The sequence below is a fragment of the Onychostoma macrolepis genome, chromosome 22, assembly GCF_012432095.1.
Source record: "Onychostoma macrolepis isolate SWU-2019 chromosome 22, ASM1243209v1, whole genome shotgun sequence".
NCBI lineage: Eukaryota > Metazoa > Chordata > Actinopteri > Cypriniformes > Cyprinidae > Onychostoma > Onychostoma macrolepis.
The window spans coordinates 36,534,601-36,552,364 of record NC_081176.1 but is presented as its reverse complement, the minus strand read 5'-3'; the positions used below and the strand labels follow the sequence as shown (position 1 = coordinate 36,552,364).

General features: G+C 36.4%; 1 pseudogene; it reads right to left on the bottom strand.

The window, feature by feature from the left end:
* Positions 1–17,764, bottom strand: part of LOC131531076 (NACHT, LRR and PYD domains-containing protein 12-like) — a 63,280-nt pseudogene that overhangs the window by 32,069 nt on the left and 13,447 nt on the right.

Genomic DNA, 17,764 nt, shown 5'->3' with positions numbered 1-17,764 from the left:
CATCGGCATATCATTTCCATGCATATTCCCATCCACATGATACTATGTTTAAAGGTACAAGATATTAAGGAAATATGAGATACTAAATGCTATTTGTGCCACATTAATTTTTATTGCCAAAATCATCCAGTATATTTTAGAATAAATATATCAAATTATCCATAAAAACAAAACTGTGAAGTTCTCACATAAATAGCCTATTTTAGAATATATTTGACCTCATTCTTTTACACTGGCCAAATAGTATTTCAATTGTTTTAAACAATTCAAATTCAATTAAATTTATGCATTTTTCTGAAAAGGTCAACATCTTTTATCTATTTTTAGTGGAAACAGATAAGCCTATATCGCAGTGTAAATACAGTTGTTTGATTCAGCGTGTCACTGACAAAGTATTTTAAAAAGGAAACACGCAAATCTTACCATTTTTTCAAGTTGTATCCTTCAAATACAGTGGTATTTTTCATAATGTTGTGGAGATGCCTTCACACAACAACACCTCCATGCAGCTGCGATTGTACAGTAAGCTATTATCATTGGTCCTATTCAAACCGGAACATCCAGCAGTGCCCGACCATAATATCGAAGTAAGTGTACATCATTGATCATTGTTCTTGCTAAAAAAAATAAAAAAAAAAAAATATAAAAAAAATCTCATAACATGAGATCTGCAGTTTAGTTTAAATATGAATTATTGTGCACCTATAGCACTCCTCGCTGCCATTAAAACATAGCATGTCACAGGAAAAGCGATCAAACACATCAACTACACATACAGTATATCTAAAATCATATCATTTTGGTTTAACTTCTGTGTAATGACTTTATGTAATTTCAGTGCTTATCTCCATTAATGAGAATGGAATATTTAATGTAAATGTGTATATCGAAATGAAAACAGAGTTTAAAATCCTTGTTACTTCATTACTTTTCTCACTCCAGGAAAAAGAGTGCATACGCACAGTCAAGAGCATCCGTACGGTGCGCACATATTTATGCCAAATTAATTTTTTTATACTGTAAATCCAGATACATGCGTGGAAAACAGCAACGTTTATACATGAGCCCCCTGGTTCTGCTATAGCTGAAAAATTTCTGGGTCCATATGTGATACAGATTATATAATCCATACCCCAGAACGTCGATGGAACACACACTTGTGTCATGCCCCTGCTGAAAAATCCAGCATAAACCAGCATGGATTCCAAGCTGGTCCAGCTTGGTTTATGCTGGTATAGTGCTAGTCTAGCTGGTGGACCAGCATATCCATACTGTTCTCAAGCAAAATCGTTACCTGATTCAGCTCATTAGTAGAGACTGAAAGACAAAGGTCTTTCAGTCTCTACTAATGGGTGTGTCTGATAAGGGAGATTATAGTGGGTTAGCTCTTCCGCCATTGACATTCACTAAGACAAATGCTGTCTTTCTTTTTTATTTGACAAAAACAAGTAGTGACTACACTCAATTCGTCAAGAATAACACAATAAAGTTTAAAATAAAACTTGTTTCCATTGTGGTCCCTGATGTCAGTATAGATCTGACAGAAAGTGGAGTGATACAAACGGTGAAGCAGTTGCATATACGTACATAGCCACTATGTTAAGACTGTGCCTTAAGAACTAGTTTGATCAACTAGCAGTTAGCCAAGAGTAATCAGTCTTACTTTTCAAATTCAAAATAGACCAATCTACCTTTTTGTTACTGACTTTAAATAGTTATGACCAATCTTGAAGGAAACAAATGAGATGACTGACTTTTTAAGAGCTATTCTAAGCAGTTTATGCAACCGGCCACTGATACTACTGGAATATTGCACAGCTGGAAAAGGCTCTCAGCCAATCAGATTCAAGAACCAGAAAAAAAACTGTTGTATTTAATAGGTGGCCAACCAGAATGTGCTTTTTACCACCATGGGCACCACTGCTGCATCTGAAAAATGCATTTGCAGGTTTTGACCGCTGAGTGACACTTTAACCACAAGTTGTCAAGCAAACGCTTCAAAGCACATTTTCACAAATAGCTGTCAGCTTTGCCTCGCCGATGTGTTACATTTGACGGCTGCAGTCGGCAGAAAATGAAAGAAAAACACTGTAGGCCTAGATAAAATATTTCATATTCACCGATGGAAATTTAGTAGCCTACTTATGAAGTTATGTGCGTTTCTCATTTAGAACAAATTCAAGCAGGATAAATGTCAAGTCTATGAGCCTGTGCTCATCTTTACGCTAAGCTAAGTATTACACCATATTTAAAATTTGAAACATTTAACAGGTGTGCAGCTTTATTTATAATAAATGAATCATGTGTTATATTACCTTAAAGAAATGGTTGTTTACTTTGCATCGGAACATTAAAAGTGGTAGCCTATTTCAGGCTACATGGATTAATATGCTAAATGTCAATATTCTCACATTACTTAATATTTGTCACAAATACATTTTTAATTTATATTTTAAAATTCCTTTAATAAAACAGTATGCATTTTTTTCACGCACATAGTCCTACTTTGTTATTCATTACCTGTCCTTTATTTTGACAAATAACTACGAGGGAAAAATATATCTGTTCACTAATTAAGAAATTGTTGCATATTTTATGAATTATTTCCTTTATTTTAGTAAAACGTGAGGCACTGTATAATTTCGCTCCCATTATTTAGGCCTAACTAAAACAAGAAACGGATAAATTAAACTTGGCACGATTAAGCTAAATCATTGAAACTGAAAAGAAGGGACGGATTAATAAAACGTCCTCTGTTTAAACTCAAGTCCTCTCATAATAATCATGCTGATGACTGATAACCTACTTTGTAGTTCTATACTACTGTGATCTGTTTCAGGCTTTCCATATCATAAAATTTTAGTAATTTCATTCTCATCAAGAACATCGCAGAGATTCTGCCCAGTGCGGGTCAGAAATGCACAAGCCGACTGAAGGATAAATAGTCAAAACTAACTTAAAAGTCATATAATGTTCATTGTCAATATTATCTTATTTAAACCTTTCATGTGTTTCACATAACTTGTGTCGATATCTGCACTGCATTCATGTGGAGTGCAAGATTTGGTTGTTAGGCCCATGCTGCGGAGTGCCACGCGCAAGAGATGTGCTGTGGGGTTACATCATTCATTCTTATTTGTCTAAATATTTTTTCTTCATTACAAATCTTGTTTGATTTTATTTCGTATCATTGCATGTAAAAAAAATAATTTACTTTGTGCGAATAAGATTGCAGTTTCACATTTTGCATATGCACAACACAGTATAACCTCCAGTGTTAAATCAACACTCCCAGTGTATATATAATCCACACTCAGAGTGTTAAAAAAGTAACACTGAAGCAGTGTTAAAGTTAATGAGATAATTAGTTTAGTAATTGAGTGATGATTGAGCATTAATGAAGAACACCTGCTGTTAACAAACTGAACCATTGAAAGAAAGAAAAAGAACAGAAAAAAAAGAGACGAGACGAACAGAAATACAAGAACTACAGCTGACTTCAGCCACAGCCTTAGATGAAATCAACACAAGATAAAATAAGACATTAAATCTCTCAAGATCTCAGCAGAGGATGATTAAACAACTCCATAAACAGCATCACCAGCTTCACACGTTACTAACCAGATTGACTTTAGATGTTGATGTTTTAGTTTTGTTTGAGTTACCATTATCGAGGTCAGTGTTTGCTTTAGTTGGGCTTTTGACCCTTGACTTAAAACATTATAAATTCTTTGGCTGCCATAACTGTGTGTTTAACTCACAAGTTATTATCATCTGTATAGATGCACATCAGCACGTGATTGCTGACTGCATGACCATGTGTGGCAATATCAGTGTATGTATGGCAGAGTATATACTTGAGTATTATAACAGTTTCTGATTTAACTAAACCCAAAACCAGTCACACAAGTTATTTGTAAAAGGAAACCTACTGCAATAACATAATCCGCTTAACAAAACATCCACATAAATCAGAGACTCTCATTGAATGCAAAATAATAATTTAATAATGGTAATTTATATTTAGTAAAAATAACTCCCCATTTGATCTTACAAATAACAAAAACGTAAATAGAGTTCAAGACATATCAATATCCATGAATGTTCGATTAAGTGTTATGGAGTGAATAAGGTCTTATTTGGATTCCATTCAAGTTCTCACAATATCCAGTACATCCTCCAGCCAGTGAGCAGTCTAAATCCATATGCCTGCTGTGCTCAAACAACAAAGTTTATGGAAGATCCGTATAAAAGGGATCTCAAATAATGGTTGAAGAGCTCTGAGGTATAAAGGAAAGCATACAACTTCCTCCACCTTCTTCACCGCAAGAACCATAACCCACCAGATAACACAAAAAGTCCTTCTACAAAAATCAAAAGAAACCACACTAAATAAACACTTCAAATAACAACTTCAACATAAGAACAGAGAAGTGGTTGTAGCATCACAAACTACGTGAGTTTCAGCAGAGCATACATGTTAAGGCTTTTACACAGCAGAAATAAACATGACAACAGCCACTATAGATTATATAAGATAATAAACACATGATTACAATAGGATATGTATATTTTTTTGAGTGAATGTGTACATCTGAAATGCTAATTTGTGCAGAGATATAAAAGGCTATAAATAGCATATTTTGACAACAGTAAACGACCAAATTCCACATGTGATCGCAAAAGGAAGTTATTACAAACACTCGATGGTGGTTTGAAGTGAGTTCTGAGTAAAAGTGTACTATTAATCTCATAAATTGTCTTATGAAGCATGATGCTAATGTTAGCTCTTATGCAGCTGCAGAACAGGTCCAATTCTTCTTCATAATGCATTTTGTCATAATACTTCATGTAAGGTCGCAAGAAAATGTTTTGTATTTATTTAGAAATACTTTTGGTAATAGTTGGGCAAATGTATACTGGGATTGAAGCGATGTGGCTTGGTAAAGTTTTATTGCCAGTATAAAGGCTGATATAATCGGCCCTTTCGCAGCCGTGTCCACGAAACCGCTAGGCCAAACCAATTCAAATAAATGTAGAGTGGGATTTTTTTTAGAAAGGTGCCAATGGTCCCAAATTTGACAGGGGGGTTTGTGGGGCACCCCGAAGTCCTCCGCCTAGAGCACCGGTCGATTGGAGTGGCTTCCAAAGCTATGGAAAAGGAGTCAGTTAACCTTTGAGTGAAACCATCAGTGCTGTTTATAACAGGGTATATAGCTTGTACTAAACCTCTGTTTCCTTTAGTTAAATGTACAATACTTGCATTGCCTTGGTTGTTGACGAGTGTCCGGATGTAGTCTTGGATGAAAATCTTGATGGTTTCAAGGTTTTGGACTTGCGATCACGGTCTTCTGGGTTGAAGAGTGATGAATTCCAAACATGTCCTGACTCAATGGTGATTGGGAGTTTCTTCCCAGGTGGAAAGTGGAAAAGAGCTAAGAGAGACATCAGCTGAGATCCTAGGATCTTTGGTGAATGGAAAGTCAAGGCTGAGGCCTGGCACGAACTTAGAGTGTCCTTAAAAGACTAGCTCAGCATCCCCACCTTCTCAGTATCTAACAGAACCGCAGACTGACCCATATGTTGGGGCCCACCGGGCACGCCCGTACCGGCTCAGGCTCTCCACATGGGCAGCAATCAGAAGATTTAGCGGAACTGTGCATGAGCCCTTTAAAGTCTGAGAAGATTCGCGCCTCTCAGGATGGGCTTGACCAATGAGAAAGGCTGAATTTCCAAGCGGGAGTTTCGAAATACCGGGGGGGTTTATGACCCTTTGCCTGAGAGCATGGTAATTTACATATGGAACTGGACTGGATGTTGGTATGCAAACTAGTAAAGATTCTTAGAACACCAATATATTTCATAGGTATCAACATATAATATACACTCTCAGTTAGATCATCCGAAGACGAATTGACAGAGAACAAACATGTAAGTTTATGCTAGAAATGTTTTGGAATGGGATATTTGTCTGATTTGTACGTATAAATATCCTAGTCTGTCGAACTGCATCACTGCATTGTACAGACATTACAGGTCAAAGCCATGTGATGTTCCATTTATCTAAATAAAAAAACATATATGGCTCTTGAATCACTGCTTATAAAAATTCTGCATATTTTGAATACCTCAGCTGAATTGAGGTCATTTTTATAATTTTATTACTGACTGTCCTGACTGTCTTTTATGTAAATTCAGTTTGAAATCAAATTTGAAATCAAGCTTCATTGTGCTGTAAGCTTTTGCAACAAAGTTACCCTATTTTAAAGACACAAATACACAGAATGAGCAAATGTTTAAGATTGAGATTTCTGTAATGGTAATTGCTCAATATGTACAGTATATGTATGTAAATAAAAGCCTATATGAAAATATGTTCATCATATAAAGCAAATGTGTCTTTTTAGAAGACTTGGATTAAACCATTGAAAGCTTGAAATAATGATTGCCTTGAAAAAATGGATGGACAAAAAAATTTTTAGATATTAAAATATCTATATGGTATCTATACTATTATCTATAATATCTATATAGTATGTGGTAGTTTTGCCAGTGGTATTGAAAATGATTAGTCATCATGAAATCAAAAATGACCATACTTACTTTTTTAGTGCACATTACTAGTTTTGTGGTGAACAATTGAACCATGCAAGTCAATACACCAGGAAAAAAAAAATAAAAAAAATAAAACATTGTCTGCCGTCGTAATCCGCTCTGGAATGGCATCTCGCTCTGATGACAGCCATTCATGAGCAGTATTTAATTAATGTTACATATTTAAGCTAAGCATTTAAAAATTTGCAGTGCACACTACAGTTTCCGTGCTTACAGTGTCTCAGACACTAATATTTTAGCTGAAACACTGTCAAGTGCCATCTGGGATTTCAGTATGGAGATAAAGGTTAGGGTTATAATTTTTCAGTATTACATGACATTGTGGGTGTATATTAGCACATTTTGGTGTTTTCTTGGTGTGTCCATCAGAGCGTTAGGACCCAGAAGCGGTGAAGCGTGATGTCAGGCTTAACAAGCAGATATTCTTAACCACTCCTATCCAACCGTGAATCTGCTATGAGCAAGAGGTGGAGTGGAGGTGCTCCACAATAAAAACCCCGCCCTTTATTCAATATTCTGTTTCACTTGGTAACACATCCCAACAAAGAAGTCAATTGCAACTTCCGGTTCACGGGTACTTTAATATTGATTTTTTCAAGGTATTGAATTTAGAAATTACTGTATCATGACCACTAATTTACGAACTTCATCAAAAAGATAAAAGTTGTTCATGGTAGCTATTATCATAAAGATCTTTGATAAAGTATGAATTAATATTTTTTTGGTAATTCATTAAATATCACCGGCTAAAAAGTAACTAATACTCTGAGTAGTTTTTGAGAGGAGTACTTTGTACTTTTACTTGTAATTGAGTATTATTTCAGCAATGTAACAGTACTTGTACTATAGTACAAATTTTCAGTACTCTTTCCACCACTGGTTATTTGTTCTCCGTTTACAAAAAAATATAATTCCAGTCAGTTTGAAAACTGTCCTTTGTGCCACCTGGTGGTAGTTTCGTGAACGACTTTAACACGCGACTGACTTGCAGTTAATGCCATGGCCCTGCGGCGATGGTACACACAGCGGTAATAGGCATTTTGGTTGTCCACCTACTGTAAATGATACAATCTAATCCTGTTTACGTGAAATAAGCCACTCTTGAGCAGGTTTGATCTAATGGACCTGTTGCTATGACAGCAATATCATGATGAGCTTTGAAGAACTTAATACTGGATCATGTCAAAAAATTAAATTCAGCTAATTGAGTAATCCGTATGCATGGATAAATTGTCACCTCAATATTTGATAGTCTCCATGCTGCTCTGCTGCACTCCGTTATGCACCGATCAGTTTGTTGTTCAAATGACCAAAAATGTTATTTTTTAGTGCTCTTTGAGGTCAAAATGATTCAAATAACCATCAAATCAAGAAGACAGGGTTTTACTGTTCTCAGAAACAGCAAACAGTAAAGTAATATCCAGTGACCAACTTTAACTTTATTCAACTTTATATAGAGTCAGAGTGCAAATTAGGCAATTTCCGATTAAGAGTGAATGCTGCATACATATTTTTAAAATAAAAATATTATTGGCAAATAGTTCAAATGTATTACATACATTCAAAGTAAAATTACAATTTATGTCTGTCTTAATATCTTTGCTTTCAATGATTAAACCATAGAGCTTTTATTAATTTTATAAAGTATAAAAAATATAAAATAATTTATAATATTTTGTAAAACCATGGGAAACGTTAAAGCTTCTTGTTGCTTCAAGATATTCATAATTCTCATTATAGATCTGGGAAGATGTTTGGTGTATTTTGCATTTTCAAATCCATGTTCATCAACATTGACCCAAACTCACAGTGCTTGCATGAAATGGAGTTTGTGTGAAGCAACATTTCACTCTGAGACATGATTTTCTCGTGTGTAGCAACATTTCACTCTGAGACATGATTTTCTCGTGTGTTAATGAATACTGTGTCATGCTTCACTCTCAAACAAATTGTGGTAGCATGTTGTTAATCATTTTATGGAAAAAGTTTACCTCAGTATTTCCAGGTTACAGTTTCTCTTCAGTCCATCAGAAAGCAGCTTCACTCCAGAATCCTGCAGGTCATTATTACTCAGATCCAGCTCTTTCAGATGGGAGTTGGAGGATTGTAAGACTGATGACAAACTCTCACAAGACTGAGCAGTGAGATTACATATGGAAAACCTGAACAAGAAAAACACAGCAATTGCACACAGAATAAATCTTAGCAATGTGATTTTTAATGATTAATTTAATGGGGGGAAAAAATCAATGAAAGTGTTTGAACTCAAACTTCAGAATCTCCAGCTGACAGTGTGAACTCTTCAGTCCGTCAGAAAGCAGCTTCACTCCTGAATCCTGCAGGCGATTGTTACTCAGGTCCAGCTCTGTCAGACAGGAGTTTGAGGATAGTAAGACTGATGACAAACTCTCACAAGACTGAGCAGTGAGATTACATATGGAAAACCTGAACAAGAAAAACACAGCAATTGCACACAGAATAAATCTTAGCAATGTGATTTTTAATGATTAATTTAATGGGGGAAAAATCAATGAAAGTGTTTGAAATCAAACCTCAGCATCTCCAGCTGACAGTGTGAACTCTTCAGTCCGTCAGAAAGCAGCTTCACTCCTGAATCCTGCAGGCGATTGTTACTCAGGTCCAGCTCTGTCAGACAGGAGTTTGAGGATTGTAGAGCTGATGATAAACTCTCACAGGACTGAACAGTGAGATTACAGCCATATAGCCTGTGAAGAAAACAAACAGCTATATTAATGTGTTTATCAGGTTTATAATCTGGACTGCATGTTTGTCCTAAATACAACATAAATATTAAAATGGTAGACATTAAAAATACATTTAAATGGTATTCAGTGTTGGGCAAGCTACTTGGAAAATGTAGTGAACTAAGCTAACAGTTATTCTTCATTAAATTAAGCTCCACTACACTAAAGCCCTGGGAAATGTAGCAAGCTAAGCTACAGCAACATGGAGAAAGTAGTTTACTACATCTACAACAGTATTATATATATATATACATATATATATATATATACATATATATATATATATATATATATATATATACATATATATATATATATATATATATATATATATACAGTGGTACGGAAAGTATTCAGACCCCCTTCAATTTTTCACTCTTTGTTATATTGCAGCCATTTGCTAAAATCATTTAAGTTCATTTTTTCCTCATTAATGTACACACAGCACCCCATATTGACAGAAAAACACAGAATTGTTGACATTTTGCAGATTTATTAAAAAGAAAAACTGAAATATCACATGGTCCTAAGTATTCAGACCCTTTGCTGTGACACTCATATATTTAACTCAGGTGCTGTCCATTTCTTCTGATCATCCTTGAGATGGTTCTACACCTTCATTTGAGTCCAGCTGTGTTTGATTATACTGATTGGACTTGATTAGGAAAGCCACACACCTGTCTATATAAGACCTTACAGCTCACAGTGCATGTCAGAGCAAATGAGAATCATGAGGTCAAAGGAACTGCCTGAAGAGCTCAGAGACAGAATTGTGGCAAGGCACAGATCTGGCCAAGGTTACAAAAATTTCTGCTGCACTTAAGGTTCCTAAGAGCAGAGTGGCCTCCATAATCCTTAAATGGAAGACGTTTGGGACGGCCAGAACCCTTCCTAGAGCTGGCCGTCCGGCCAAACTGAGCTATCGGGGGAGAAGAGCCTTGGTGAGAGAGATAAAGAAGAACCCAAAGATCACTGTGGCTGAGCTCCAGAGATGCAGTCGGGAGATGGGAGAAAGTTGTAGAAATTCAACCATCACTGCAGCCCTCCACCAGTCGGGGCTTTATGGCAGAGTGGCCCGACGGAAGCCTCTCCTCAGTACAAGACACATAAAAGCCTGCATTGAGTTTGCTAAAAACACCTGAAGGACTCCAAGATGGTGAGAAATAAGATTCTCTGGTCTGATGAGACCAAGATAGAACTTTGGCCTTAATTCTAAGCGGTATGTGTGGAGAAAACCAGGCACTGCTCATCACCTGTCCAATACAGTCCCAACAGTGAAGCATGGTGGTGGCAGCATCATGCTGTGGGGTGTTTTCAGCTGCAGGGACAGGACGACTGGTTGCAATCGAGGGAAAGATGAATGCGGCCAAGTACAGGGATATCCTGGACGAAAACCTTCTCCAGAGTGCTCAGGACCTCAGACTGGGCGAAGGTTTACCTTCCAACAAGACAATGACCCTAAGCACACAGCTAAAATAACGAAGGAGTGGCTTCACAACAACTCCGTGACTGTTCTTAAATGGCCCAGCCAGAGCCCTGACTTAAACCCAATTGAGCATCTCTGGAGAGACCTAAAATGGCTGTCCACCAACGTTTACCATCCAACCTGACAGAACTGGAGAGGATCTGCAAGGAGGAATGGCAGAGGATCCCCAAATCCAGGTGTGAAAAACTTGTTGCATCTTTCCCAAAAAGACTCATGGCTGTATTAGATCAAAGGTGCTTCTACTAAATACTGAGCAAAGGGTCTGAATACTTAGGACCATGTGATATTTCAGTTTTTCTTTTTTAATAAATCTGCAAAAATGTCAACAATTCTGTGTTAATAAATAATAAATGTATTGTTCATTGTGCTCATGTTAGTTAATACATTAGCTAACATTAATTAAATCTTATTGTATAGGGTGACCATACGTGTCATTTATCCCGGACGTGTCCTGGCCAGGATTTCTATAGGGGAGACTGGGTATTGTAACATGGGGAGAGTTGTAACAGCACCATTTCCACCTATCAGGGATAAGCTAGGAGTCCTTTGATAATTTCATTATTTACCCACTTCCCCCCAATCTTATAGGAATGGTTGTCAAGGCTGTAAATAGACATACACAGATTTTATAAAGAAAAAAATGATTTTGGTGTAAGAATCCGATTTTTTTTTTTACCCAAACTATATTTTGCTTAGTACTTAAACCGTTGCAGATTTAATCATATAACTTACATTAGAATAAATTGTAGGTTCTCAGGCAAATGTGATGCATTTTTAAACTGCTAATTTCAAACCATTATGCTAATACAGCTAACTAAACATTGGATGACAGGGGTGGGGTAAGTTGTAACACATTTTTGCATTAACTGAGAACTTTTGTGTTGTCAATATAGAGCTTTTTTGGTAGTTCAAAGCCAAAGGAAGTGTGGGTAAAATGTGCCCTATACAGTTTCTGCATCCACCAAGCCTGCACTCTAGGGTTAAAAACATTGGTTTGACACCATTATGAATCTGATTGAGAAATTTCACACATAGACACAATCTCACACACAAATTTATACAGTTTTTTGTTAGATCTACATGTTCTTTACCTCTGTATACTGGAGTTAAGTGTTCAGTAAGCATGAATACTGTTAAGGAGGTTCGTTCTAGTAGTCTAATTTACACGCACACACACACACTCCTGCATCGAACAGAAAGTGGATTGGAGATGTGGTTATTCGTAGAAATGGTGACATTGTTTTGTACTGTTCTTTTATATTGTTTCAATAAACCTGTTTTTGAAGCAAACTTTATTAGGTGACTGCTGTTTTTGCTTCTTTTGTCTAACTGTTACAACTTACCCCAGTATGTGTTACAACCTATCCCAGTAGTGGGGTAGATTGTAACAAAGGCACTCCATGTATTTGACATCAACTTATAAGGGCTGTGATATTCTTGCAGAGGTTTGAATTGGTGCCTTTTGTAGTGAACAAATGTGGGTACTTTGTATGAGCATTCTAGCTCACAAATTCAGCGAGTTACAGATGCTGAAACAAAAAGTGTTACAAGCATACCCGGTTGCCCCCTATTGCCTAAAATATCTAGGTTTTAGCTTTGTTTTTTGCGTGTGCAGACCAATTGGTGTATGACATCAGTTCCTTATGTTTTCGAAACGTTCTCGAGGTACTTTGGATCAAAGCAAGATAGAAATCCTGGCCAGGACGTGTCTGGGAAAAATGGCACATATGGTCACCCTGTTATTGTACAGTGTTACCATATAGATGTATAGACCTACAAATAACTTAGACTACGTTTATTTGCATTGCTGCATGTGTCATTAGGCTATATTATTAACATTTCACCAAAATTATGTTCAAATACAACGTTTTTTTGACCAGCGAATGTTTTTTCCATCATTAATGCCACATCAAAGGCATCGTATTTACATTTTCATGAACTTGTAGGTTATAGTTTTCTTTCGCTATGTGGGCGCTCAGTTTTTTTTTTTTTCTGTTATTTGGCTAAAGTATCATATTATAAAAGATTCAGCGCTTCGCATCTATTTGACTGTGACTTGACAACAAATGCCAAGACACTCTTCTCCGCTCCTCAAATACACACAAAAAAAAAAACCATGAGCCTTTATAAATATAGTGTTTCTTGAGTAAAGAAAACGCTACTGAATCAACAGTTCTTTATTTACTTTCAGACTGAAAACAAGCTGAGAAGCTCCAAACTGCACGCCACACTTCATTGACGAGAGAGGCGGGAGGAATAATGAGGTTTGACTGACAGTTTGAGGAGTCAATGGCGTTACGGGGTTTAGTGGCGGTGGCGTCACTTACTGATCCAGGATCAGTGATACTTAGCAATAGAGATGGAAACTCGAGTCTACGACTTGGACTCGAGTTGATTTTAAAATGTGGTTTATGATGCTGTCATGTGGGGTAGTAAAGGGAGAATGTGAATGGAATGTCATACCAAAATGACTTGCGTTTTTTACGAGTCTCACGAGTCACAAGTCCAAGTCAAGTCTCGAGTCAGCTGTTCACGAGTCCAAGTCAGGACGCAAGTCTTTATTTTTGCGACTTAAGTGCATGATTAGGCCTAATATAAAATTTTAAATAATCTACACAGTCCAAAGGAATCTTTACACACCAAATGCGGCAGAGAAACCAAATATGAAGCGCAATAAAACCACGAAAATCTGTATTTATACAGACTGTTTAATGTTGTAAGCGACATCTATGCATTTAAACATGAATTAAAATAGCTTACTGGCAAATATAACACTTAAGTAATTTACACTTTACAGTCTCAAATAATGTCTTACTTTTCATCTGTTTGCATATAAGGGAAAAAGAAAAAAAAAATCACACCAGCACCTTCTCAAACAGCATATAGAAGTACAAAGCCTTACTCACAGCCAATGACTCTGCTGAGGTGCTGTTGGTGATTGCAGTTAGAGATGGACTAAAGGAATCAAATATTATAAACAGTGCAATGGCTAAAGTAACAAAACTTTGCAGCTTACTACATGCTACCTGTCGACTGAAGGAAGCCTTTGAGGCAGAGTTTGGGGCCAATCGGTCTATTCCAGCAGCCGTATCTACTAGATGGAATTCTACCCAACGGCTTGTTAAATCAGTAACCAGCCTGAACCTACAAAGCCTCAATACACTGCTGGAAACCCAAGGACACAAGGAGCTCTGTTTTTTACCAAGGGAATGGAGCCAGCTTTTGGAGCTTGTGTTCATTTTGGATCCTTTTCTTCAAGCAACTGACCTAACGCAGCGAGAGAAGATGGTTACTATCAGTGCTGCTCTTCCTTGTGTGCTCACACTCAACAATCACCTGCAAAAAATGCTCAGCACAAGTTGTCACCTACACTCAAAAAAATGATTCGGTCTAAATTGACATTTTATGTAATTCAATTACATAACAATTTTCCATCCATTTAGATTACATAGTTTTAACATAAACAAATCAATAAACTTAATGTGATTCATATGCATCAATCATCGTGAATGAAACAGGTAAGATTTATGTAATAATTCACAGCAAAGTCCCACACTGCTCAGTGTTCATGTGTTTCCACACTACAGAGTGTTCAAGTAGCATTGAAGCAGTGTTGGAGTTAAGAAGATAATTATGTGATGATTGAGCATTAATGATGGACACCTGCTGTTATCAAGAAGAATCACCGAAGGAAAGACAAACACAAGAACTACAACTGACTTCAGCCACAGCCGAAGATGAAATCAACTGAAATAAAAGAAGACATTAAATCTGTCAAGATCTGATTAAACAGCTTCACAAACAGCATCAGATTGACCAGATTGACTTTATTTCTGTCAGACTTCTAGAAAAGCTCTTATTGAGAATTAATAGAGGTTTAGATGCTTTATTGGTTTGTTTGAAATCACCATCAAAGAGACCAGTGTTTCCTTTTATTGGGCTCTTGACCCTTGACATTTTGGTGTTAATATTGCGCTGGTTGCCTTAATTGTGTGCTCATTTAAAACACACTTAGCTTAACCAGCAAATCCAAGTGAAAAAGAGTTGTGGGCAAATGATCCACTGACATCATTTTAAGCCCAATTACTGATCATATAGCTGTTATACCGCTTTAAGTTTTTTCATAGCGTCATATCTTGCAGTATTGTAACTATCAGATGATTTGAATAATTTTCAAAACACTTTGTGCACAAAGTTTTCATCTGCAGCAATTCAAAGACCACAGACATCAAGAATCAGTGTATGAATCTCAACAATGGTGACAGTCAAGAAAATATTCAGATAAAACTCTGAACATCACAACATAAGCTACTTAAAAATCACAACTAAAACAGCAAACGTAAAATAAAATAGTAAGAATAAAAGAAAATAATCAGACAATTCAGCTGCATTGTTTATTCATGCTGCAATGCATGCTGGGATACATGGGAGAGTCTTGTACTATGCCGGTACCCAGCATGCATTGCAACATGAAGCATTTTGTTGACTGTCACCATTGTTGAGATTCATACGCTGATTCTTGATGTCTGTGGTCTTTGAAATGGTACAGATGAAAACTTTTTGTGCACAAAGTGATTTGTAAATTATTCAAATTTTCTGATTTTACAATACTACTAGACCTGAAGATACTAAAAAAAAAAAAAAAAAATTCTAAAGCGATACAACATCCACATAATCAGATATTGGACTTGAAATGAGGTCAATGGACCATCTGCCCACAACTTTTTTTTTTTTTTTGGCTTTGCTGGCATTTTATATGAACACACAATTAAAGCAACCAGCGTAATATTAACACCAAAGTGTCAAGGGTCAAGAGCCCAGAGTCCAATAAAAGGAAACACTGGTCTCTTTGATGGTGATTTCAAACAAAACAATAAAGCATCTAAACCTCTGTTAATTCTCAGTAAGAGCTTCTCTAGATGTCTGACAGAAATAAAGTCAATCTGGTCAGTCTGATGCTGTTTAATCAGATTTTGAGAGATTTAATGTCTTCTTTTATTTCAGTTGATTTCATCTTCGGCTGTAGCTGAAGTCAGTTGTAGTTCTTGTGTTTCTCTTTCCTTCGGCGATTCTTCTTGATAACAGCAGCTGTTCATCATTAATGATCAATTATCACATAATTATCTTCTTAACTCCAGCACTGCTTCAATGCTACTTGAACACTCTGTAGTGTGGGAACACATGAACACTGAGCAGTGTGGGGACTTTACTGTGAATTATTACATAAATCTTACCTGTTTCATTCACATATGACTGATGGATATGAATCACATTAAGTTTATTGATTTGTTTATGTTATAACTATGTAATCTAAATGGATGGAAAATTGTTATGCAACTGAATTACATAAAATGTAAATTTAGACCGAATCATTTTTTTGAGTGTACGCAGCCTAGTGAGAGTACTGCAGCAGTCTCTCCAGCGTCGTTTTCGAGGTGTGTTTGTTAATGTCAAAATGGATCATATACATGCTGGCTGCCCTGCTGGACCCATCCTTTTGCCTGTTTTGGCTTGATCAAGATGTTCTCTGGCCAGACGAAGTCAAAGATGAAGTAAAAAAGAATCTAATCGGTAGGTACAATACCAAGCATGCTTTCAAATAAAATCTTTGCTGTTATTTATGTGTGACTATAATGTTGTGAGTAATGAATATCGTTAATGTTATTGCTGCTAACCATTGTTCGATCATATACTTTCAGATGTCACTGTGGCTGAAGCACAAAAAGTCATTGTTGCTGAAAGTAGCAATGAAGAAGTTGAGGTGCCACCTACCAAAATGTGTAAACTCTTCACTAATTACAGGAGCAAAGCCAACTATAAAAAAGGAGATGTAAACCTGTCTGACAGAGCAGAGCTTATGTGCTACATTCAGACATCTTCTAATGAAGAAGCTGTTGATTGCCTGGAGTTTTGGAGAGTCCATGACAAAGACTTTCCAAGGCTTAAGCAGGTAGCTATGAGAGTGTTTGCAGTTCCTGCTTTCAGTGCCCCAGTGGAAAGATTGTTTAGCCAGGGGGGCCTCATTATGCATACTCATCGATCCAGGTTTGGTGCAAAAATACTATCAAATTTGATCTTTCTGAAATGTAACCAGCCTGCATAAAACTTTGTCTTTGGACACAGAAAGATCTTTACTCACTGTATAAGAAAACAGGACTGTGTAGATTTTAGTATTATATGCAAATTTGTGCATTGAATTTGTCTGAAAATGTAATGCAAATGTAATTATCTGTTATTTTCTGTAATGTTCTATAGCTTTTAAATCACAATTCTATGAAAAGTTTAAATTAATGTATTCATTGCATATCATATTTCAAATTAGTATGCAGAGGAATTTTAGTGTAAATTGATTAATATAGGTTTATGCACTGACGATGGAACTAAATGACAAAAAAAAATGTTTCCTGAATTTTCTATAAATATTAAATTAAATTAATGACTTCAGTAAAAGTTTGTGTGCTTTATTAGACACTTTTTTTCATACATATATGTAATTAGTTTTAATATTTCAAAACTGATTTAGCCTCATACACTGTTAATTACAATGACTAGCCGAAATAACTATTGTTAAAAATAGAACAAAGACTTGAAACGTGACTTGGACTCCACTTTAAAGACTTGAGACTTGACTTAGACTTGACCTCAAAGACTTGAGACTTGACTTGGACTTGGACCTCAGAGACTCGTGAACATGTCTGCTTAGCAGTTATATTTCCGATTTGAGCTTGAGCTTCAGAATGCTTTGGATAATGTAGCTTTTGTTGACGCTACCATGCTACTTGATCAAGAAAAGAGCTTTGCTACTGAAAATATATTTGATTCACAGAGCAGTGACTCTACCACCACGCTACCGAGAAATGTAGTTAAGCTAGTGTCACTACTGCCCGTCACTGATGGT